General features: G+C 39.9%; 1 protein-coding gene across 2 annotated transcripts in view; it reads left to right on the forward strand.

Moving 5' to 3' along the window:
• CDC42SE2 (CDC42 small effector 2) overlaps positions 1-24017 on the forward strand; it is a 184453-nt gene that overhangs the window by 15124 nt on the left and 145312 nt on the right. The window contains exon 2 of one of the 2 annotated variants that reach the window (XM_054488147.2): positions 12955-13050. The exons of the other annotated variant lie outside the window; for it this stretch is intronic. The gene's annotated coding sequence lies outside the window, so the exon portion shown is untranslated. The remainder of the gene's footprint in view (positions 1-12954; positions 13051-24017) is intronic. 2 annotated transcript variants of the gene reach the window in all.

Raw genomic sequence — 24017 nt, forward strand, 5'->3', positions numbered from 1 at the left:
CTGGAGGACAGGGAATGGGGGGTCCACATGAAGCAGCTATGGTGGGCATGGCAGGCAGAGAGGGTAAGCAGTGGCCGCAGTGTGAACAGTGGCTTAGGTGGAGCCCTGAGCCAAGCTCAGAGGAGAGCAGCAGCCTGGTTGAAATCGAAGTGGTGGCCCAGAGCCAGGGGAAGCCCAGAGCAAAGCAAAGGAACATTATACACAGTGGCTTCTCTTGATTCATGATACTATGTAACAACCTCTAAAAACCCTGGAGAGGTGTCCATAGGAGAGAACCTTGAAAGACGTCTAGAGTTGTACAGTTACTTGTGTGAGAGCTTTCAAACTAACGGGATTTCAGGCCTAAATATTAAGGTGATTTTATGTGTACCTACAAGCCAGGGAGTTATAGGGACATTCAGAACTACATACTTGTTTATGACTGTCCTAAAAGAAACTGTCTCATACAGTAGCAAGGTCAAGATTTCTGAAAAACAAACATAGAGGCTAATCCTGTGGGTGATTGAATTACAAGGCAATTTGAATTTACAACCTCACAGGATCACTTTTGTTCAAGTACAACATTGATTGGGAAGAAGTGGGACTTTGGAAATTGGTATGAGGAGTCTACAGAAAGATTTGAATGAAGCTTGGTCATTGACCTCTATGTTCCGCCAAGGCTCCTTTGCTTGCCCTACTTCCCTGCCTGAGAAAGTCAGTCTCCCCTTGCATGAGGAGCCTGGAAGAATGACTTTGTAAGAGACAAATCCTCCTCAGGACCTATTCCTACCATCTCTCATTGTTTCTAGACCTACAACCAGATTTAAATCCCAGCAGGCCTCAGGAGGTCAGTTACCAAATGTGACCTATGAGAAGGAACTAAACACACCAAAAAAAAAAGTAAGATCTTACCAATTGTGATTGATAAAAATGTGTGGAGCATGTTTGGCATCCCAAGAGTGCTGGATCAGGGTGGAAGGAATTTAAAATAGGATCAGGCCAAATTTATTGATATGGGTACATGAAGCAGAGATTCTTGATTTGATGTGTTAGCTCAAGAAACTGAAAGTGGCTTTAACCATTTCCATGGCTGTTCACTGAAACCTGGAAATGAAGGATAATTGGTCCTGGGGTAGCAAGAATCAACTGGCCCTGTTTAATTGCCAAAGACAAGATGGGTATGGTTGACACAATTGGTGGCGAAGCAAAGTAGTAACCAGAAACAATTGTCTTGCAGGGATCTTTGGTGTTAGCTAATTGCTCATGGTTGTCTCAAATCTGAATTAGGTGGACAGTCTACTGAAATCTCACTTTAGTATAGCAATTTAGTATCATTTGTATGTAGTATGATTTGAATAAGCAGGAAAGCTCTAGGTTTGATAAGCAGAAGTCTGCCTTTAATTACACAATATTCTGGGCCCCTTAACAAATTCCTACACTTGAACCAATTCACAAATTTAGAGACCCTTGAATAAAGAGGAGGCCAAGTTCCTGAAGGAATAATCCTGATACATAGCCAAAAGTTTATGTCATAAATCTCCCTCCTCACCTTCCTAAAGGGGCCTACAGTCATTCATTTACCAGGGTGATGTGCATTGGGGAAGGTGGAATAGCCAAACTTTGTAGAGATTACAGAACACTGGCTCTAAACTGGCACTAATTCCTAGAGGACCAAAGCAGCACCGCTATGGTCCACCAGCCAGAGTAGGGGCTTATGAATGAAGATCAGGTGATTATTGAAGTTTTGGCTGTGATCAGCCTCACAGCAAGTTCAGTAGGTTGTTGAACTCGCCCTGTGGTTATTTATCTAATTCTGGCATGTTTAGTTGGAATAGACTTACTCAGCAGCTACCAGTACCCCTGCACTGGTTTCCTTACTCTTGGAGTGAAGGTTATTATAGTAGAAAGGCCAAATGAAAGCTACCACAACTGCCTCTACTTACCAAATAAATGCTCTTACTGGTTTGCTTCCCTGATCAAACCCTAACTCATACAATTACTAAGTAAGACTATTTTAGACCTTATCTGAGTTGCTAATATGATTCTAGCTATGTACAGTTAGGCACAAATATAAAATAAAGAAGACCAATGACCTGGTCAGTTCAGCAGCTGGCCAGTCCAGAGGGAACACCATCGCATCATTAATATTCATGACATTTTGAAAGAAATTACAAGGCTGGGTGATGACTCACGCCTGTAATCTTAGCACTTTGGGAGGCCAAAGTGGGAGGATCGCTTGAACCCATGAGTTCAAGTTTACAGTGAGCTATGATCATGCCAATGCACTCCAGCAGCCTGGGAGACAGAGTAAAACCCTGTCTCTAAAATAATAATATAATAATTACAAGATGCAGTCTTATAAGGAAGAAAGACTTTACATCTGTTAAATTTAAATTATGTATTTGGTTGGCAAGGTGCAGTGGCTCACGCCTGTAATCTCAGCACTTTGGGAGACTGAGGCGGGTGGATCACTTGAGGTCAGGAGTTCTAGACCACCCTGGTCAACATGGTGAAACCCTGTCTCTATTAAAATACAAACTAATAAATAAATAAATTCTGTTATTTGGTAGATCATGATTCAATGTCAGATTGAGTGGATTTGTTTTATAAAACTAAAGTTGAACATTAATTTATAGAATTTTATTTTATTTTCAACACATTTAATCATCCTTTGGCAACATTTCTTACCAAGTATAAAAGTCAAAAGTTCTGTTTATTTGCGTTATTGAAATCTAGTGGCTTTCAAATATGGGATAGTTCAATAACTTCCAGAATTCTAGAATTGGAAGTGATATAAAGAAGTTTGAAAAAAGGAAATTTGGCCGGGTGCAGTGGCTCACACTTGTAATCCGAGCACTTTGGGAGGCCAAGGTGGGCAGATCTCTTGAGTGCAGGAGTTCGAGACCTGCCTGCGCAACATGGCAAAATCCCATCTCTAAAAGAAAATACAAAAATCATCCGGAGCCTGGGTGTAGTGGCTCATGCCTGTAATCCCAGCACTTTGGGGGGCCAAGGCAGGCAGATCACTTGAGATTAGGAGTTAGAGACCAGCATGGCCCTGTCCACGGTTAGTAGAGACCTTGGCAAAACTCCATCTCTACTAAAAATACAAAAAATAGCCAGGTGTGGTGGTGTGCACGTGTAATCCCAGCTATTTGGGAGGCTGAGACATGAGAATCGCTTGAACCTGGGAGGTGGAGGTTGCAGTGAGCTAAGATTGCACCACTGCACTCCAGCCTGGGAGACAGAGCAAGACCCTGTTTAAAAAAAAAAAAATTACCCAGGTGTGGTGCTAGGTACCTGTAGTCCCAGCTACTCAGGAGGCTGTGGTAGGAGGATAGCTTGAGCCCAGGAAGTTGAGGCTACAGTGAGCTGTGATTGTGCCACTGCACTCCAGCCTGAACAACAGAGCAAGACCTTGTCTCAAGAAAGAAAGAGAGACAGAGAGAGAGAGAAAATGAAGAGTAAACACAGAGCAACTCTGGTCCTGATAGCTTTCCATTTCCCATGAAGTCCATTGGAATTCTGGCTTCAGTCTTTGACTTCTGTGAGATTTATATCCTTTATGTGAGTTACTCAAGGCTCTGCTCCCTGCAATAAAAGACATATGACTCTAAAAGTAATTAAAATTACATTATTGTTTCCTATAGTGCAAATACCAGCAGGCTTAGCTCCTCACCGTCTTTTAGGGTGTATATCCTCATCATGGACAGAATGTTTGTGTCCCCCTCAAATTCTCATGTTGAGGCTCTAATTCCCAGTGTGGCTCTGTTTGGTAAGGGGCCGCTGAGGAAGTGATTGAGGTTATGTGACCATACGGATGGGTTTATAAGAAAAAACAACAGAGAGTTTGCTAACTTGCTCCCTTGAGCACATGCACCAAGGAAGGTCATGTGAGGACACAGCAAGAAGGCAGCTGTGTGCAAGCCAGGAAGACAGCTCTCACCAGAAACTAAATTGGCTAGAACCTTGATCTTGGACTTCTAGCTCCTAGAACGCTGAGAAAATTAATTTCTGCTGTTTAAGCCATCCAGTGTGTGGTATTTTGTTGTGGCAGCTGGAGCAGACTAATACAATCCTGAGGTTCTTTCAGAAGTGTATCCTGAAGTTTCTGAAGTCCCAGAATGCTACTGTCTATGTGGAGCAAAATCAACTCATTCTCATGGAGGGAACCAGGCTCTCATTACCAGAAATTTAAAAAACTACATAGACTTATAATTACCTTATGGAGTGTGTGTGTGTGTGTATGTGTGTGTGTGCGCGCGCATGTGTGTGTGTGAGTGTGTGTGTGTGTATATGTGTGTATGTGTATGTGTGTGTGTGTATGTGTTTGTGTGTGTGTGTGTGTGTGTGTGTGTGTGTGTGTGTCTCTGTAGAGACCGGGTTCTTGCTATGTTGTCCAGACTGATCTCAAACTCACGGACTTAAGTGATCCTCCCACCCCGGCCTCCCGAAGTTCTAGGATTACAGGCATGAGCTGCTGCACCCAGCCTATTTTTATTTTATTTAATATAAACTGAACATTAATTAACCCTATACAATATCTTCCTGTAGCCTGTAATTTAATTTACTATGTAATTTTATTTTTGTTGTTGTTATTATTATTATTTTAATTGAGAGGGGAGTCTCACTGTGTTGCCTGAGATGGTCTTGAGCTCTTGGGCTCAAGCAATTCTCCTGCCTCAGCCTCCCAAGTAGCTGAGACTATGGGCAGGTGCCACTGCACCTGGCTAATTTACTCTGTAATTGTTTTTTTAGCAACTTAAGAAAACTTGGAGCTCTGACCTAAAGTAGTTTGTTTGTTTTTAAATAAAGAAGAGAGAAAGGCCGGGCATAGTGGTTCATGCCTATAATCCCAGCACTTTGGGAGGCCAAGGTGGGTGGATCTCTTGAGCCCAGGAGTTTGAGACCAGCCTAGGCAACATGGGAAAACCCCATCTCTATTAAGAATACAAAAATTAGCCAGGCATGGTGGCACGAGCCTGTAGTCCCAGCTACTCAGGGAGCTGAGGTGGGAAGATCACTTGAGCCTGGCAGATAGAGGTTGCAGTGAGTCAAGATTACGCCACTGCACTCCAGCCTGGGTAAGAGAGCAAGACCTTGTCTCAAAAAAAGAAGAAAGAAAACTGTAACAGGTGTCTATCTATGTACACAGAGCCAAGATTTAACACTATCATTTTACCATGTTTTCTTTGAATATCCTTTCTTTTCATTTAAGAAATAAAACCTTTCCAATATCATTTATAAGCATGCTATTGATTTTATTTAATGATCTAGTACCCAGAAGCACTAGAAAGTTGCCGAGCATCCTATTTGTTCTAATGACAATTCTGTCGCCTCCTTTTAATTTCGCGTAATTTCCTTTCGCGTAATTTCCTTTGGGCTTATCCTATTGCTGAATCTAAGTCTTCCAGTACAATGTTCACTGGAAAGCATTAAGGGCAGGCATCTTTGTCCTGTACTTGTCTTCAAAGGAAATTTTTCTACTGTTTCACCACTCATAATGATGTTTGTTGCAGTTTACTGGATACCTATTTCAATTATTAACCAATTTTTGAAAATGTAAACCACTTAAGTATTTCAAACAGGAAAGTTAGCTCGGGGAATTAATTACAAAATTATTGAAAAGGCAAAGGGGCAAAAAAGTGAAAAATGGTGTCACTCCAAGCCCAGGAAGGCTGTGCTTCTGAGCAGCTGCAGCACAGCTATTTCTGCTGCTAGAGGCTGCTGCAGAAGAAAACAAATGGATTCTCTCCCTTTGCCACCTTTTAAATCCCCACCATTGTCTCCTACTGACAGAATTGAACCAAACCACAGCAAGGGAACATGGGAAATGTAGTTGTCAGCTTTCCAGCCCTCCAGTGATAGAGAAGAGAAAATGCAAACGCCGGAAAGAAACCGAAAACTAAAAGTCAAATAAATTTCACAATATTCTGCTTCACATTAGGGAGTTTTTGTCTATTCGTAGTCTTCCAAGGGGTTTATCGTTTGTTTACATTTTCTGCACCTATTGAGACGTTAATATAGCTTTGCTTTTTAAATCTCTTAATGAGAATAATGAATTATATTACAGATTTTCTCATTGTTTAACATGTTTTGCATTTCTGCTATAAAGCCTACTTGATCATGATACATCTGTAAACATATATACACACACACGTATGTATATGTTTTCTATATGTGTATTTACATGCTTGATTTTATTTCCTAACATTTTGTTTAGGGATTTTACGTAAATGTTTATCAGCAGTATCGACCTTTAGTTTTTCTTTCTCCTTGCTGTCTTTGTGTAATTTTGTATCAAAGTTATACCAGTTATACCAGTTTGTGTCTTCTCCCTCCTTTTTAATTCTCTGGAAGATTAATTGTTATTTGACGTTCGACTTTTTAAAAATCTCCTATAAAACACTAAACCTAGTACTTTAAATGAGGATTTGTTTTAGATTAATGATTGTATTTTCATTCATATTTTTCTTTTTGAATCTGTTTCTGGAATTAATATTTTTCTAGAACATTATCTTTTTTTAAGATTTTCAAATTTAGTGGCATAAAACTATTAAAAGTATTTTAAAATAAATTTTAATATCCCAACTCTATCAGTTCATTTTTGTTGCATAACAAATCATGCAAAAGCAACAAAAAAAACATGTATTGTTTGTTATGATTCTGTGAGTTGGCTGAATGGTTTCTTTCGGTCTGGGCCAGTTTGGTTGGGACTGAATGGTCTAACCTAACATGACCTTTCTCATATCTCTGGTGTTTGGCTGGCTGGTTAATCTAAAGAGGCCTATCTGAAATTATCTTGTCTTTTACTTGTGAGTTTAATCAGTTCACATTAATTGTGATTTCCGATGTATTTTAATTTATTACTACCAGTCTTACCTTTGCTTTTTGTTTCTTCCTTTTTGCCTTCTGTTGAAATCATTAACTTTTCTTTACCCTTTCTCTATTTTAGAATTGTTATACTTTTTTTTTTCTTTTTTCTTTTTTTGGAAATGGAGTCTTGCTCTGTCACCCAGGCTGGAGTGTGGTGGCACAACCTCCACTCACTGCAACCTCCGCCTCCCAGATTCAAGCGATTCTCCTGCCTCAGCCTCCCAAGCAGCTGGGATTACAGGTGCGCACCATGATCCCTGGCTAACTTGTATTTTTAGTAGAGACAGGGTTTCACCACGTTGGCCAGGCTGGTCTCGAACTCCTGACTTCAAGTGATCCACCCGCCTTGGCCTCCCAAAGTGCTGGGATTGCAGGCGTGAGCCACCACGCCCACCCTAGAATTACTGTACATTTGTTACCTTTTTTTTTTCTTCTGAGACAGGGTCTTACTCCGGTAGCCTAGGCTGGAGTGCAGTGGCTTGATCTCGGCTTACTGCAGCCTTGACTTCCCGAACTCAGGTGATCCTCCCACCTCAGCCTCCCTAGTAGCTGGGACTACAGGCGTTCACCACTGTGTCCTGCTAATTTTTGTGTTTTTTGTGGAGACGGGGTTTCGCCATGTTGCGCAGGATGGTCTTGAACCCCTGAGCTCAAGTGATCTGCCCAAAGTGCTAGGATTCGGCCTCCCCAAAGTGCTAGGATTACAGGCTTGAACCACCACACCCTGCCTATACCTGTTCTTTTAGTGGTTACCTTAAAATGTTATCCTGGGCACAGTGGCTCACGCCTGTAATGCCAGCACTTTGGGAGGCCGAGGCGGGTGGATTACCTAAGGTCAGGGATTTGAGACCAGCCTGACCAACATGATGAAACCCCATCTCTACTAAAAATACCGAACATTAGCCAGGTGTGATGGCGGGCACCTGTAATCCCAGGTACTTGGGAGGCTGAGGCAGGAGAATTGCAACACAGGAGGCGGAGGTTGCAGTGAGCCGAGTGCCACTGCACTCCAGCCTGGGAAACAAAAGCAAGACTCGGTCTCAAAAAAGAAAAAGAAATGTTATCCTGTCTTTAAAATAGCTCAAGTTTAAAATGTGTTTACCCTCTTTTTGACTAATTCTCAACATGCTTTTTCTACCTAATTCCCATCATCTTCCATATTATTGTTCTCTGATATTTTAATTTATTTTTAATTATTTTATGTTTCGACTAGGCTGCACACAGTAAAAAAAAAAAAAAGAAAAAAATTTTTTGAAAGCTACAAAAAGGTGTACAGTGGAAAGGCTTCTTCCCATCTCTGTCCCTTGCTTCCAAGATCACCTTCTCAGAGGCAACCATTAGTACCAGCTTCTTGAATATCCCACCAAAGGTAATATGTGCATATACAAACACATACGGGTCTGTATATATTTTTTCCTTTCTCGTATAAGGGATAGCATAAGACCCACACTATTCTACATGTTGTTTTTCCATCTAAAAATATTTCTTGGAGATTATTTCCTATCAGTACATATATAACTATAATTCTTTATAATTTATATAAATATTTATGATAATACAGTAGTTTTAAAATTCTTAAAATGGCCATTGTATGCATGTAGCATAATATATTTAATCAATCACCTACTACGGATATTTATGTTGTTTAATGTCTTTGCTACTAAAAACAATTTTTTTCTTTCTTGGGACAGAGTCTCACTGTCACCCAGGCTGGAGTGCAGTGATGCGATCTTGGCTCACCGCAACCGCCGCCTCCTGGGTTCAAGTGATTCTCCTGCCTCAGCCTCCCAAGTAGCTGGGATTATAGGCATGTGCCACCACACCCAGCTAATTTTTGTATTTTTAGTAGAGATGGGGTTTCACCATGTTGGCCAAGCTGGTCTCGAACTCCTGACCTCAGGTGATACCCCCTGCCCCTGGCCTCCCAAAGTGCTGGGATTACAGGTGCAAACTGCCGTGCCCAGCCTAAAAACAATATTTTAGTGAATACATTTGTATAGACCTCATTCTGCACACTATATGTATATTTGTAGTATAAATTCCTTAAAGGGCCTGCATCAAAGGGCATGTATGTTTTAATTTCAATCAATTCTCCAAATTTCTTTCATTATCTTCTTATAGTCTGCCTCATTAAAACTTCCTATGTACCCCTCTCCATACTTTTTCTGCTTTTATTGGTGGATGTTGATACTCAGGGCAACCTTGAAAGCCACATGTTGAAGAGGACAAAGTCACCATCAACCTATAGGTCCCTAAATGACTTCATGGATCAGACCTCCATCCCTACCTTTTCCTCTTTCCTTACCTGCTCTTACCACTAGGAAATCCTGCACTGGATTATTGTATGTGCAAGAAAAAAAAATTCTGTTGTATTAAGTAAATGAAATGATGAAGTTTATTTGACGCAGCAACTAGCATTTCCCTATCTAGTCACCTTACAAACTCACTGAATTAATTTTTACAAGTAATTGTTTTAAAAAACAATTTCTCTATATTCTTGCCAATGATTAGAAACATTTGTTCTTTGCAAATCAGATAGGTAAAGAATTCATCTTACTGAAGTTTTCAGTTGCATTTCTCTTATCTTATTAGGGTTTTCTGGATAAACAGAATCAATAGGAGATAGATAGATAGATAGATAGATAGATAGATAGATAGATAGATAGATAGATAGATAGGCCAGGCACGGTGGCTCACACCTGTAATCCCAGCACTTTGGAAGGCCCAGGCAGGTGGATCACAAGGTCAGGAGTTCAAGATCAGCCTGGCCAAGATGGTGAAACCCCGTCTGTATTAAAAATACAAAAATTAGCTGGGTGCGGTGGCAGGCGCCTGTAATCCCAGCTACTCGGGAGGCTGAGGCAGGAGAATTGCTTGAACCTGGGCGGCAGAGATTGCAGTGTGCCAAGATCATGCCACTGCACTCCAGCCTGGGTGTCAGAGTGAGACTCTGTCTCAAGAAAAAAAAAGAAAAATAGATAGATAGATAGATAAAGAGAAGATTTGTTATGGGAATTGGCTCATGCAATAATTATGGAGGCCAAAAAGTTCTTGCCATCTGGAAGCTAAAGAACCGGAAAAGCTGGTGGTCCAATGTCCAAGGGCAGCAGAAGATGGATATTCTAGTTCAGAAGAAATAATTTGTCTTTTCTCTACCTTTTCGTTCCAATGGGCCCCTCAGCAGATTGCATGCTTGGTGAGGGCAAATTTTTTTTTTTTGAGTCAGAGTCTCACTCTGTCGCCCGGCTATAGTGCAGTGGCGCAATCTCGACTCACTGCAACCTCTGCCACCCAGGTTCAAGTAATTCTCCTGCCTCAGCCTCCCGAGCAGCTGGGATTATAGGCACCCACCACCGTGCCTGGCTAAATTTTTTATAATTTTAGTAGAGAAGCAGTTTCATCTTGTTGGCCACGCTGTTCTCAAACTCCTGACCTCGTGATCCGCCCGCCTCAGCCTCCGAAAGTGCTGGGATTACAGGCGTGAGCCACCGTGCCTGGCCAGTGAGGGCAAATAGTCTTTACTCAGTTTACTGATTCAAATGCTCAGTTTACTGATTCAAATGCTAATCTCTTCCAGAAATACTCTCACAGACACTTCCAGACATTTATTTTTTTTTAATTTTTTTTTTTGAGATAGAGTCTGGCTCTGTAGCCAGGGCTGGAGTGCAGTGGCATGATCTCGGCTCACTGCAACCTCTGCCTCCTGGGTTCAAGTGATTCTCCTGTCTCAGCCTCCCAAATAGCTGAGACTACAGGTGCGCACCACCACGCCCAGCTAATTTTTGTATTTTTAGTAGAGACGGGGTTTCACCATGTTGGCCAGGATGGTCTCGATCTCTTGACCTCGTGATCCGCCCACCTCGGCCCCCAAAAGTGCTGGGATTACAGGCATGAGCCACTGTGCCTGGCCTATTTTTGTTTGTTTGTTTGCTTTTTTTTTTTTAGACAGAGTCTCACTCTGTCACTCAGGCTGGAGTGCAATGGCATGGTCTCGGCTCACTGCAATCTCCACCTCCCGAGTTCAAGCAATTCTCCTGCCTCAACCTCCCGAGTAGCTGGGACTACAGGCACAAATCACCACACCCGGCTAATTTTTGTGTATTTAGTAGAAATGGGGTTTCACTATGTTGGCCAGGCTGCTCTCGAACTCCTGACCTGGTGGATCCGCCCGCCTTAGCCTCCCAAAGTGCTGGGATTACAGGTGTGAGCCACCGCACCCAGCCCTATCCAGAAATAATTTTACCAGCTATCTAGCATCCCTTAGGCCAGTCATGTTAACACTTACAACTAACCATCACACTTATTATGACTTAAGTTAAAAACCTTTTTTTATATATGTTCATATATTAAGAACCATTGTTATTTCCTTCTTTGTGAACTGTCACTTCACATCGTATGTCCTTTTCTTTATAGAATTGTTAGCCTTTTTTCTTGTGTTTATCATATTAATTGCAAGTATTTTTTCTCAGATTGTCATTTGTCTTTTAACTTTGTTTATGGGCCTGTTTGGCTTTTTTCCCTGCAGGAATTTTTGCATAATTTGATGTGTAATAAGTTTAGCAATAGCTTCTTTTATAGTTTCTGCATTTTTTGTCAGATTTAGAAGGGCCTTCATCACTTCACGATTTTTAATACATATTCTTCCATATTTTCTTGAAGTATTTTCGTAGTTTAATTTTTTACATTTAAATCTTCGATCCACTTGGGTTATTTTAGTGTGGGATTTGAGGTAGATAGAGGTTAAGTTTACTTCTTTTTTTTTTTTTTTTTGAGACGGAGTCTCGCTCTGTCGCCGAGGCTGGGGTGCAGTGGCATGATCTTGGCTCACTGCGGTCTCCGCTTCCTAGGTTCAAGTTGATTCTCATGCCTCAGCCTCCTGAGTAGCTGGGACTACAGGAGTGCACCACCAAGGCCAGCTAAGTTTGTATTTTTAGTAGAGATGGGGTTTCACCATGTTGCTCAGGCTGGTCTTGAACTCCTGACTTCAAGTGATCTGCCAACCTCGGCCTCTCAAAGTGCTGAGATTACAGGCGTGAGCCACCACACTCAGCCGATTAAATTTACTTCTTTCCCTAATAGCTACCAGTTGTTCTAATGTACTAATTGCTTAATCTGTCTTTTCCACAAGACTTAAGTCTGACTTTTATTATAAACTAAATTTCAATGTATGTTACAACAATTTCTGTACTTTCTATTATTTCACTTATTTGTCTGTTTTTCTACCTGCCCATACATTACCCTAATTATCTTTATAAAATGTTTTAATAGCTTATAGACAGAGTTCCCATTCATTACTCCTCTATTTCATATTTTTTCCCAACTATTCTGGCTTATTTTTCCACATAAACTTTAAAATAAGCACATCTAGTTCTCAAAAAATAAAATTGTTTGTGGGAGACAGCAGGGATCACCTCATTTTAAACCAAATTTAGTCATTTTATTGTTGTTTATTTAAGTCAATATTTAAAAATCCTTTGATCATCATTGTTTTTTGCATCCCACTCTTCCTTAATTCATTTCTCTTTCTATTAAGAAAGTTCTTTCCGAAAAAGTCTAAGACGCAGACTGCCTCAATCAGCTTGTCTGAAATCTTTTTACTTCTCTTTCACTCTTGAATGATAGATTCTCTTGATATAGAATTCTTTGCTGATGTTTGTTTTCCCCCTTCAGCACCTTGAAATAATTATTCTTTGTTTTCTGATTTCTATAGTTGCTACTGATGTATCTGTTGTCAATGAAATTGTTCTTCTGGGTTGCCTTTCTGATTTTTCTTTATATCTGAGGTATTTCGCAATGTCCATATTTTCTCAAGGTTTCTTTAAGAGTTTCTTTCTTTTTTCGGAATTTTATAGTATCACTGTGATGTGTTTGGACATACATACATCACATTTTTTTTGCTTTCATTTTATTTTTATTTATTTTTGAGACAGGGTCTCACTCTGTCACCAGGTTGGAGTGCAGTGGCACGAGCATATCTTACTGCAGCCTCAAATTCCTGGGCTCAGGCAATCCTCCTGCTCAGCCTCCTGAATAGCTAGGACTATGTAGGACTGTAGGCGCACACCACCATGGCCCAGCTAATATTTTTCTTTTTTGTAGACACAGAGTCTCGCTGTATTGCCCAGGCTTCGTCCAAAGTCCTAGCCTCAAGCGATGATCCTCCTGCCTTGGCCCCCCAAAGCACTGGAATTACAGGTGTGAGCCATTGCACATTGCCTTATTTTATTTGTATTTATTCTTTTCTATTCTCAGTGTGCTTCTCTATTTGGGAATTTACTTCTTTCATAATTTTTGGAAAATTATCAGCCATTATGTTTTATGTATAGGCTGTCTTGCATTCTTACTATTCTTTGTGAACCCACTATCAGACATATATTGGGCCTATCAGTTTATTCTTCATGTTTCAGAACCTCTTAATAGTATTTTTCATCCTTTTCCCACTGCATGATGCATTCTAAATAATTTTCTCGGGGGTGAGGGCAAGGGGAGGGAGAGCATTAGGACAAATACCTAATGCATGTGGGGCTTAAAACCTAGATGACGGGGGCCGAGCACCGTGGCTCACGCCTGTAATCCCAGCACTTTGGGGGACTGAGGCGGATGGATCACGAGGTCAGGAGATCGAGAGCATCCCGGCTAACACGGTGAAAACCTGTCTCTACTAAAAATACGAAAACAAAAAATTAGCCGGGCGTGGTGGCCGGCGCCTGTAGTACCAGCTACTCAGGAGGCTGAGGCAGGAGAATGGTGTGAACCCGGGAGGCGGAGCTTGCAGTGAGCCAAGATCGCGCCACTGCACTCCAGCCTGAGCGACAAAGCCAGACTCGTCTAAAAAAAAAAAAAAAAAAAAAAAAGATGGGTTGTTGGGTGCAGCAAAGCACCATGGCACATATATACCTATATAACAAACCTGCACAATCTGCACATGTATCCCGGAACTTAAAGTAAAAAAATAAATAAATAAAAAAAGACAGAAAAGAAAAGAAAACCTTAAAAAATAATTTTTTTCTCTATCTTCCATTTTACTATTTTTTTCTTCAGGTGTGTATAATCTGTACTCTAGTAAGTAGCTCATTGAATTTTTCAATTCAAATAACTGTTTTTAATTTCTAGAAATTTTATGTTTTTCAAAATCAAAATTGCCTGTTGTCTTTCATATGCATTATCCTATAATTTTGATTCTTGTCTTTTCTTTAATCTTTTTATCTTTAAAAATTATTATTACACCAGGCACTGCTGTAATCCCAGCACTTTGGGAGGCCGAGGCTGGTGGATCACGAGGTCAGGAGTTTGAGACCAGCCTCACCAACATGGTGAAACCCCGTCTCTACTTAAAATACAAAAATTAGCTGGGCATGGTGGTGCTCGCCTGTAATCCCAGCTACTTAGGAGGCTGAGGCAGGAGAACCGCTTCAACCCAGGAGACGGAGGTTGAAGTGAGCCGAGATTGCACCACTGCACTCCAGCCTGGGCAACAGAGTGAGACCCTGTCTCAAAAATAAATAAATAAATAAAAATAAAAATAAAAAAATATATATATACCATTATTATTTTTTTTCAAAATTTTAAAAATCTTTTTAATAACTTGAAAGATAATTATTTTTCAGAAACATTTTCTGACTGGGCGTGGCAGCTTATGCATGCAATCCCAACTACTCAGGAGGCTAAGATGGGAGAATCACTTGAGCCCAGGATGTCGAGGCTGCAGGGAGCCATGATCACACCACTGCGCTCCAGCCTGGGCAACAGAGCGAGACCCTGTATCAAAAAAGAAAGAAATATTTTTCTATAACTCAAGACCTTAAGGTTGCTTATCCTCCTGTTTATTGTGTTTGGAGGGACTGTAATCTAATTTTATATGTTTTGTTGGTTTTTTTGTTGTGTATTTTGAGTGACTTTGCCATTTTTTATTGTGAACCTAGCTAGAGTGTAAAATTCATGGACCATTGTTGAAAGAACAACCTTATAGAGCAGTTTTGTGTTTGCTTCTGCCAGGCACCCTAGGTATTTTTCACTGGGGTCCTGCATCAGTTTTAATATTAATGTCTCAGCTTGGACTTCCCTCACCGTAGGGGTAGAATAAATTCAGATTCCTCATCTGGAAGAAGCTTAACTTTAAGTTTGGTTTCTCATTTGGGGAAGGGGATCTCGATCCCAAACAGAGTCTAGTTCAGAGCAAGCTTCCTTGACTCTGATTTGACAGTTTTTCTATTCCTCTTTCCTAGAGGGGAACTCCTTCATTAGATCATTGCTTTCTTAAGGAAGTATCAGTTTTATATCCCTGCTTTAGAAAGGTCAAGACTATATTTTATGTTCTCCTTTGATTGTTAAACCCCACCCTCTGGCTATCGGGGTGAACATTTGTATCCAGTAATCTATGTTAGTATCAGTTAATATACTTTCCACTCTAGAAATGAGTTATCAGCAATTTCCAGCACCAGGGAATTTTCTCTCTTTCTTATAGGCTCAGTTACAGACTTTAACTATTTCTCCATGTTTTATGCAACAGTTTTCTAAATTTAAAAATTCATGAATTTTTGTTATGTTTTGTCTTAGCTCAGAATCTAAACTACATTTCCATTCTAGTCATTCATTCATAAATATAGCAGTACTGGGTTTCTCTCCTAACATTTCTTTGTATGTTTATTTTTGTTTGGTTACCTGTCAAACTACATCTAATATCTACTGTCCATTTATTTTAGAACCTTATAAAAGATATCAGAAAAGTGCATTTATAATATTAAGGCGAAACCAAACATAACTCTTAGCCTTCTGCTTTGAACTTCAGGCAGATTTTATTCAGAACTTAAGCAAGTTTCTTTGTTAAAAAAACAAACAAACAAACAAACAAAACACAAACGCGTCGGGGTATATTAAGCAAGTTTCTCCAAGAGTAAACATCCTTGTATTGTGAGATCATCACAGAATAAGTGACCTACACCTTTGTTCACCATGATTTGATGTGGCAGCCTCCGGTTTATAAAGTTTTGAGTAGCAATTCCCCAGTTTTAATAAAATCATGGTAAAAATATCTATTATATTTCCAATTCCTTTTAAACATAAAAGGGCTTATGGTGAATTTGTCCTAAAGCTTAGTTCTGGAAAACAATGTGCTCATATCAGTGATTTTGGAAACACTCTTCTGTCAGAAAATGAAAAATATATGCCATAATCTAATTCATTTTTGCTTTCATTGCTGGGGACCAGTGTTTATCGATGATACATTTCTGGTGTATGGTGGATAACTTTAGTTTCCTGAATTTCCTTCAGATGGTTTTATGGGTTTTGTTTTTGTTTTTGTTTTTGAGACGGAGTCTTGCTCTGTTGCCCAGGCTGGAGTGCAGTGGCGCGATCTCGGCTCACTGCAAGCTCCGCCTCCTGGGTTCACGCCATTCTCCTGCTTCAGCCTCCTGAGTAGCTGGGACTACAGGCGCCCGCCACCACGCCTGGCTAATTTTTTGTATTTTTAGTAGAGACGGGGTTTCACCGTGTTAGTCAGGATGGTCTCGATCTCCTGACCTCGGCCTCCCAAAGTGCTGGGATTACAAGTGTGAGCCACCGCGCCCGGCGGTTTTATGTTTTTTTCATGTTTATAAAGTCATGGCCTTATTTTGTTTGGTGCTTTCTTTATAAGCTGTCATAATAATTTATTAAACACTGAACCTATCCGGGCATTATTCTAAAATAAGCTTGTTTTTCCTTATGCTATACCTCAGGCCTCAAAGTTATATATTTTTACCTTTCTTTTTTCTATTAATTATCATCACTATTTCTTTAGACTTCATCACATCCCACAGGATTTAAGGTTGCTAATATGACCTTAACTTTGTATAAAAGTCAACAAGTTACAATTGCCCTTTTATTCTTAACTCATGTTTAGGTCATTTTCTCTGATCTCAGAAAATGAATTGTCTTTCCCCTTTATTGAGCCCACCCCCTTTGCCTACACCCCTTGATTCACCCCCTTCTCACCTCCCAGACTTTCTTCCATTATTGATTTCTTCTCTTTTATCTTCCATCTCTTCATATCCACAAACACCCAGACTCTCATAATTCCTGCACCTTCTTCAAGCGTTTCTTCAAATGTCATCCTCTCAGTGAAGTCTACCTTGACCACAACCTTATTTAAAATTTTAACCCCTCCACTTCCTAGTCCTTTCGCCTGCCTTTTTCCTCTTTATATTAATCTCTGGTACTATATATATTATACAATCTTATATATAATAGATTACATATATGCAAGATTGTATATATAAAAATCTTTTATTTTTCACTATCTTGCCACTTGACAAATGGTAAAAATTCAATAAGCATTTGTTGAATGAATGAATAATAGTATTGCTATTCATTTGCCCCACCTAATGAAAGCCTGATATCTTATCAGATATCTGAATTTTAATTTGGCTTGATACTCTTCCAGGCATACTTCACACAACTATTATTTACTTGCCGGTATGCATTTGTTTCATCTAATGCATGGGAAAATGTTCAGAAAACACAACTGAATTCTGGATTCTTTTTTCCTTCTGCTTCAGTACTACCTTCTTATAAGTGGTGATGTTTGTGGTAAATTGAACAAAAGCGAGTCCTTTCATCTCTGACATTCTGCTTCCTTATTATAATCAGAATAAATGGACTTCTGAAGTCAACAGCTGAGAATCATAAGAAGTCATTTGTTTATATATTCTCTCTAGAAAAAGTTTTCGTGTTTGCAAGAAGGTTATCCATTTCTTCTTAAAATTTTATGACTCCTTTTTTTCATGCAATCTTTTTATTCATCAAATGGGTCTGGTGTCATTTTAGCTGAATTAAATAGTTCAAAATTATATAATTAATAAAATTCATTTCTATCACATCTGTCCACGAGTTCTGGCAGCCACCACCTAAATGACAGGAGCTACTTTATATGTATGCTCTTGTTTGATCATTTTTTAATGTAACCAAGAATTTCAGGCAGCCAGGATTCAAAGGTCAGATGGCTATGTTGGTCTAAGAACCTCTTACTGGATGCTGGCCAACACACCAAGATTCTTTCTAGTTGTAGTAGTCTTCATTTTTCTAGGGTAAGTAATGGTGCCTAAACTATACACTGAGAAAAGCTTCCCAGAAGGTTCAAGGGAGGTGGTGTATCAGTCATACTGGTCATGTCAACATTGTGAACAAAGGGCACAGGGCACTGATTTTTGGTTAGGAAATTATCTAAGCCTAGTTCTTACAATCATGCAAATTACTAGTAAAGCATCCCAGAACTGTTGAGAACTTCCTGGAGCAATAAGCACTTACGCATCCTTAGTCCTTTTAGGGACTGTGGACCTCTAAAATGAAATCTTTGAGTAATTTTATGACTCATTTTTTGTGAGTGTCTTTCTTGCCCTTTGAATTTCACTGCAGTCCTAATGGAACAAATAAGTCCATTTGTGCAGATGATTTCAGCAAGCATAGTCCCTCTCACACAGGCAGCCTAGCCTCATGGGTGTGCAATATGTGCAGTTGCACAGGGCTCCATGATCAGAAGGACCCTGCACTAGGCTTAATGTTCTGCTATTGCCAAGTTGATATTCTTAATAATTTTTGGCCAGTCGCAGTGGCTCACGCCAGTAATCCCAGCACTTTGGAAGGCCGTGGTGGGTGGATCACGAGGTCAGGAGATCGAGACCATCCTGGCTAACACTGTGAAACCCCATCTCTACTAAAAATACAAAAAATTAGCCGGGCGTGGTGGCGGGCGCCTGTAGTCCCAGCTACTCGGGAGGCTGAGGCAGCAGAAAGGCATGAACCCGGGAGGCGAAGGTTGCTGTGAGCCGAGATCGCGCCACTGCACTCCAGCCTGGGTGACAGAGCGAGACTCCGTCTCAAAAAAAATAAAATAAAGTAAAATAATTTTTAAACAAGCAACCCTGCATTTTTCATTTTGCACAGGGCCCTACAAATTATGTAGCCAATCCTGGTCTCAGAATTTGGTCATTCCTAAAATAATGATTATTGGTGAAAATAGAGAAGTTCTGTTATCAATACAAATTTAAAGTTGCTTGTAAATTTAGCTTCTGATTTAGCTCAGCAGACTCATAATCTCAGTCCGTGAGAAAGCGGATGAATTGTCTGAGCTGAAATTCCTGCTGCCCAGTCTCATATCTGCAGTTTATACCTTTAAGGGAGCCATAGTTAGATCCCAGCAACAGCAATGGAATCCAGAAGACAATAGAATGGCTGTCAAATTAGAATTCAGTAAACTCTCACTTTTTTCATTGAAGATCCTGAAGTTGAAAGCAAAAGAATGCAAAAACTTTGACCATGCAAATACTAATCATAAGAAAGCTGATGTAGCTTTAATAATTTCAGGCTTTAAAACAAAAAGTAGTACTAGAGATAGAAAACCGTTCCACGATGATAACATACCAGGAAGACAGAATAATTCTAAATTTGTATGGACTTCATAAAGTGGCTCCAACATCTAAAAAGCAAAAATTAATGTAACTACAAATACGATTAGACAAAATTATAATCATAGTGGGTGATATGAATCTACTTTTTTAAATACTGATAGAATAAGAAGACCCAAAATATCAGAAAAGATAAAGAAGATTTGAACAATATGGTTAGCAAACTTGACTTAATGGACATATGGAGAACACTGTAACCTCAACTGCAGAAAACATGTTCAATTTTAAGCACACAAAAAACATCTTCAGGCCGGGCACAGTGGCTCACACCTGTAATCCCAGCGCTTTGGGAAGTCCAGGTAGGTGGATCACTTGAGGCCAGGAGTTTGAGACCAGCCTCGCCAACAGGGTGAAACCTTGTCTCTATGAAAAATAGAAAAATTAGCTGGGCATGGTGGCACATGCCTGTACTCCCAGCTACTCGGGAGGTTGAGGCAAGAGAATCGCTTGAACCCAGGAGGAAGAGGTTGCAGTGAGCTGAGATCATGCCACAGTACTGCAGCCTGGGCAACAGAGTGAGACCCTATCTCAAAATAAAAAAAGAGGGGCTGCTGAGTAATATGCTCCAAGCCCTGTTGGGTTAGGTCACAGCAACAAGGCCCACCAGCCCTCAAAAATTAAAAATATGCAGATCACTCTGAAGGGAGGTGGATTCACTGCAAAAACAAACAAACATGAAAATGTGTATTTTTTATGGCTGAAGTTGGGGGACTCAGAATTACTGGGGGGAAAATTACTGGGGGGAACCATGATAAGGGACAGCAGGAGCTGTTCCTAAAGTATACAAAGAAAATGTAATGGCAAAGCTAAGATAGTGGTTACCAGTGGCTGCTCAGAATTGCAGCTGGCCTTATGGGAGCAAATCCACAGACCAACCAATAGACTGGTGGGAAAACCCAGAATGGAATCAGAAAATAATTATGAAAACAGGAAAGAAAAGACAAAGATAATGTCTGGGAGGTGGTCCCCAACTTCTCCCAAGGAGGAGGCAGCAAACATTATTGAATTTTCTAGATACCAGATCTTACAAGTGGTTATTTTTGGGTTTTGGTGTGTTTGCTTTCTAATTTATTTATTTTTGGTCTGTGCCGTGCCTACTGTTCTTTTGTCAGTCACCATAATTGATACTGTTCTGGGTACTGACATACTGACTGGGTTTATTCAGTGTAACCCTTGTTGGTGATTGCTATAACAATTGACCAGATTCATAGTCAAGAACAGCCTGTTCTTACCAAGATTGTACATTGAAACAATGTGTCATACCAAGAAGAGAAAAAAAAACGTGTACTTAGTCTTCTCACATAATGTTTAACATACCAGTTGTTACACACTGCTGTCCCCTGGTCTAGTTAAAGGGTTCTGAAGGCTGATAGAAGTTAACAGTGTTTGGTGGCTTACCATGGTTCACTGGGACTTAAACAGGTGAGTAATTAATGTTATTCTCATAATGTAATGGTGCCTAAATTTTCCTGCATATTAGAATCACCTGGAGAGCTTCTTTAAAAATCCCAATGTCAGATGAATTTTCTTAATCATATTACTTGAGGTTACTTGAGCCTTTACCTTCTTTTTTCTTCCTGTTTCTACTTTTATTAAAAGTAACATTCTTTGAACATCAGAATTTATGACGTTTATGTTTTATCTTTAACCATAAACTTGACTTTTATTTTAGTCTATTGTTTTAATCTCTATAGTCTATTTTACAGTCTATGACAGCTAAATGAATTCAATACTTCACGTTTTGTCCTTTTGCTGCAGTTTCTCCATCTCTCACTTGGCTGAAAGTAAATCCTCAAGTAGTTTGTTCAAGAAGAACTCACAGGGGTTATATTGCCTGAATTCTTTCATATTGAGAATTGTTCTTCTATTACTTTTATACCTGAAAAACAATTTAACTGGACATAAAATTGTTGAGTCATGCTTTCTTTCCCTGAGGACTTTGGGTTCCTTGAGGATATTATTTTACTGACTTCTAGTCAGGGCTATAAAAAAATCAGGCCGGGTGTGGTGGCTCACGCCTGCAATCCCAGCACTTTGGGAGGCTGCAGCAGGCAGATTACCTGAGGTCAGGAGTTCAAGACCAGCCGGGCCAACATGGTGAAACCCCTTCTCTACTAAAAATATAAAAATTAGCTGGGAGTGGTGGTGGGCACCTGTAATCCCAGCTACTCAGAAGGCTGAGGCAAGAGAATTGCTTGAATCCAGAAGGCAGAGGTTGCAGTGAGCCGAGATCACCATTGCACTCCAGCCTGGGTGACAAGAGTGAAACTCTGTCCCAAAAAATAAAATAAAATAAAAAGAAGAAATCACAGACACCATTTTTGTGACTTAAATTTTTGCCAGGTTTTTTTGGTTTTTGACATTCAATAACATTTTTGCTAGGATATGTTTCACGTACGTTGGTCCATAATAGAGTTAGGTAAACTTTTATCTGGAGAAATAATTTTTCTTGATTTACGTCTTTAAATACGTATGATGGTTCTTTTTCAGGGTGGGTGAGGGTCCATGTTTGCGAGGACACCAATTATGCATATGTTGGATCTCTTTTCTTATCTTCCATACCTATATTTTTCACTCAAATCCTTTTTTTTTTTTTTTTTTTTTTTTGAGACAGAGTTTGGAGTGCAATGATGTGATCTCGGCTCACCACAACCTCTGCCTCTGGGGTTCAAGAGATTCTCCTACCTCAGCCTCCTGAGTAGCTGGGACTACAGGCATGTGCCACCATGCCTGGCTAATTTTTGTATTTTTAGTAGAGATAGGGTTTCTCCATGTTGGTCATGCTGGTCTCAAACTCCCAACCTCAGGTGGTCTGCCTGCCTCAGTCTCCCAAAGTGCTGGGATTACAAGTGTGCGCCCCCGCGCCCGGCATGCCAATCCTTTTAAATACTTGCTTTAATTCCATTTCATTTTGTAGATTTTCCTCAATCTTTTGCTCTATGTCTCTTGCTAGGTTTTTAGTAGTACCTTTCATTGAGACAAATAGTATTTAGTATTTTTGCAAAAATACTAAACAAAATATTAGCAAATCAAATCCAACAATGTATTTTAAAAAGGTAATATCCTACAACCAATAGTTTAATATTAGAAAATCTATGTATATAATTTGTCACATCAACAGATTAAAATAGAAATGCTATATGATCATATTAAAAATGTAAAACAGCCGGGCGAGGTGGCTCATGCCTGTAATCCTAGCACTTTGGGAGGCCGAGGCAAGTGGATCATGAGGTCAGGAGTTCAAGACCAGTTTGGCCATCATGGGGAAACCCTGTCTCTACTAAAAATACAAAAAACTTAGCTGGGCATAGTGGCGGGCGCCTGTGATCCTAGCTACTTTGGAGGCTGAGGCAAGAGAATCATTTGAACCCGGGAGATGGAAGTTGCAGTGAGCTGAGAATGCACCATCGCACTCCACCCTTGACGACACAGCAAGATTCCGTCTCGGAAAAAAAAATGTAAAACAATTATTTATTTACTTATTTGTGTAGATAGAGTTTCACTCTCACTCAGGCTGGAGTGCAGTGGCGGGATCATAACTCATTGTAACCTGGAACTCCTGGGCTCAAGTGATACTCTCGCCTCAGCCTCATAAGTGTCTGGGATTATAAGCACACCAAGCCCAGCTAATTTTTAATTTTCTTTTTTTAGAGACAGGTCCTTTCTTTGTTTTCCCAGCCTAGTCTTGAAATGCAGGCTCCAAGTGATCTTCCTGCCTTGGCCTCCCAAAGTCTGGGGATTACGGCCATGAGCCACCCTGCCCAGACATAAAACAAGTATTTTACAAAATTTGACAGCTATTCATAATTTTAAAAATTGTTTGCAATTTTTAAAAATAATTAAAAAATTTTAGTACATTAGTAATAGATGGAAACTTCCTTAACTTGATTAAGAGTATCTATGCTAGAAAATCTAAAGAAACATCATTCTAAATGGGAAAATATTAAAAGCATTCTTTTTTTTTTATTATTATTATTGTTTTTTGAGATGGAGTCTCACTCTGTTGCCCAGGTTGGAATACAGTGGCGCGATCCCGGCTCACTACAACCTCTGCCTCCCAGGTTCAAGCGATTCTCCTGCCTCAGCCTCCTGAGTAGCTGGGACTGCAGGCGCACGCCACCATGCTTGGCTAACTTTTGTATTTTTAGTAGAGACGGGGTTTCACCGTGTTGGTCAGGCTGGTCTCGAACTCCTGACCTTGTGATCCGCCCATCTGGCCTCCCAAAGTGCTGGGATTATAGGCATGAGCCACCACACCTGGCAGAAGCATTCCCTTTTAAAACACGAATGAGATGAAGATTCCCCTGTCATTTTTTCTATTTAATCTTCATTGGTGGTCCTAACAAGTGCAGAGGCATAAGGATTGGCAAGGAGGAAATAAAACTGTATTTGTGGTTGATATGATTCTTTACCTAGAAAACCCCAAATAATCTTCAAATTAACAAGATGTTCTGATGTGAAACAAAAGTCAATTGCATTACCACATACTAGCAACAACAACTAGAAAACATAGAGAGAATAAACTGTTTACAGTAATATCAGAGAATATCAACTATCTAGGAATAAAACTTACAGAAGTTAGCCAAGACCTCTTTAGGGAAAATTATTGTAAAACGTTGTTAAGAAACACGAAAAAGTTCTGAATAAATGGAGAGCTACACCTGTGTTAATGTGTAGGAAGACTTATTATTATGAATGTATCAATTGTTCCCAAATTTATCA

This window comes from Pongo pygmaeus, chromosome 4 (assembly GCF_028885625.2).
Source record: "Pongo pygmaeus isolate AG05252 chromosome 4, NHGRI_mPonPyg2-v2.0_pri, whole genome shotgun sequence".
NCBI classification, from domain to species: Eukaryota; Metazoa; Chordata; class Mammalia; order Primates; family Hominidae; genus Pongo; species Pongo pygmaeus.